Below are 1,802 nucleotides of genomic sequence, written 5' to 3' on the forward strand. Positions count from 1 at the left end.
TGACCCCCTATGAGCAAGCACTTTGGCAACAGTGGTATGAGGTAGAGTACAGGGTATGGCGACTTAGAGCTAAACAGGTACTAAATGACTCTACCCTTTCCGAAGGGCAGAAGCGCCGTGTTTTCCTCGATAGCTTGGCTAGCCCTGCTTTGAATGTGGCCCTTTCTATTGGGTCTCAAGCACCACCAAAAGACTATCTCGATGAGCTTGACAAGGCGTATGGCAATGTCACTGGAGGTGAAGAGCTGTATATCCAGTACCTAGAGACTCATCAGAATAGTGGAGAAAAGGCATCTGATTACTTACGCCGACTCCAGACGTTGCTGCAGGAGGTAGTTGACGGTAATGGCATACCTAGAAGTGATTTTGATGTTCAGCTACTAAAGCAGTTCCTCAGAGGTTGCTGGGATGACTCTCTAATTGTCACTCTGCATCTAAAAGAAATAGTGGGATCTGCACATCATGTTATTCCCACTTTCTCAGAGCTGCTTTTTAAAATCAGAACGCATGAGAAAGAGAGTCAGTTAAAAGAAATGCGCAGGAGACGTTACATGAGCGGCACCTCAACTAAAGTGCAGGCTCGAACACTCGTAGCCACAGATGACGGCAGGCATTCTGGCACACCTCCCACAGCGCTGGATGCTTGTACCAGAGAGCAACTGGAGGAAAGAATCAGGCAGCTAGAAGCAGAGCTAATGAACAGCTCATCTGCAGCAAATTCTCAGTGTCCCAAAAGTGATAAAACTAGGCAGAAGCTATCGCACAGAACCAAAATCCACAATCCAGCTCCACCAACTCCTGCTAGGCTACCTGGTGATCATAAAAGGGTTGGGAAATTTTGCTATAATTGTGGGGAGGATTCACATATGTTGCCACAATGTTCAAACCCAACCAATGCCATATTAGTGCAAAAGAAATTGTGTGAGAGGCACAGTGCTGGGCAGAGCCAGTGTTCAATGGCTCAGCGACAGAATAGTCCGCAGTCCAACTTGCCTTTAAACCAGTAGGAGCTCCTGCTGTGGAACGAGCAGGAGCTGATGGTCAGAGCAGTTCCAAGCCTTCAAGCCAGTGCATGTACGAAGCCCCAGCTCCAACGGTGCCCCCCCAGTTTCCTCAGGGTCTAATTGGGGAGCCTTGTGATGGTTTAGCATGGTTAGATCAAGTTCCGTGTCGGTGTTTAATTGACACCGGGTCCCAAGTGTCAATAATATCAGAGTCATTCTATTCTCGCTATCTTTCTCATAGAGAACTGTTCTCTATAAAAGAGGTACTGGACATCGAAGGTGCAGCTGGACAAAAGGTACCATATGTGGGGTACATTGAGGCTAAAGTTCAGTTCCCTGAAAGTGCTTGTGGCACAGACAAGTGTTTCAACATCTTAGCATTAGTTAGTCCAGATCAATCGTACAATGATAAGTTTTCTCTTCTTGTGGGCACAAATGTGTTAGGTCCCATGCTACAAGACTGTCAAAAAAAGGGTGGAGCAAAGTTCCTGCAGACGCTACCCATTGACACTAACTGGGTCATGGCATATACCGAATGTTTCAAGCAGGCTGACCGCCAAGCAGACGAGGTCAAAGTAGGGCTGCTCGATTATGGCAAAAATGATAATCACGATTATTTTCACTGAAATTGAGATCTCGATTATTTGACGATATTTATTTAACAATAACAATGTATTGAATAATGACTTTAAAGATTGTCAAAAAATAATATAAAATAGTGTGCAAATACTGATAATAGTGCAAATGTTTGCAATATAAAAAATAAATGAAAAATGTAAACATCTATGTTTAGTGAAC

Source organism: Haplochromis burtoni, unplaced genomic scaffold (assembly GCF_018398535.1).
Source record: "Haplochromis burtoni strain Fernald_Lab_line unplaced genomic scaffold, NCSU_Asbu1 Contig_2297, whole genome shotgun sequence".
NCBI lineage: Eukaryota > Metazoa > Chordata > Actinopteri > Cichliformes > Cichlidae > Haplochromis > Haplochromis burtoni.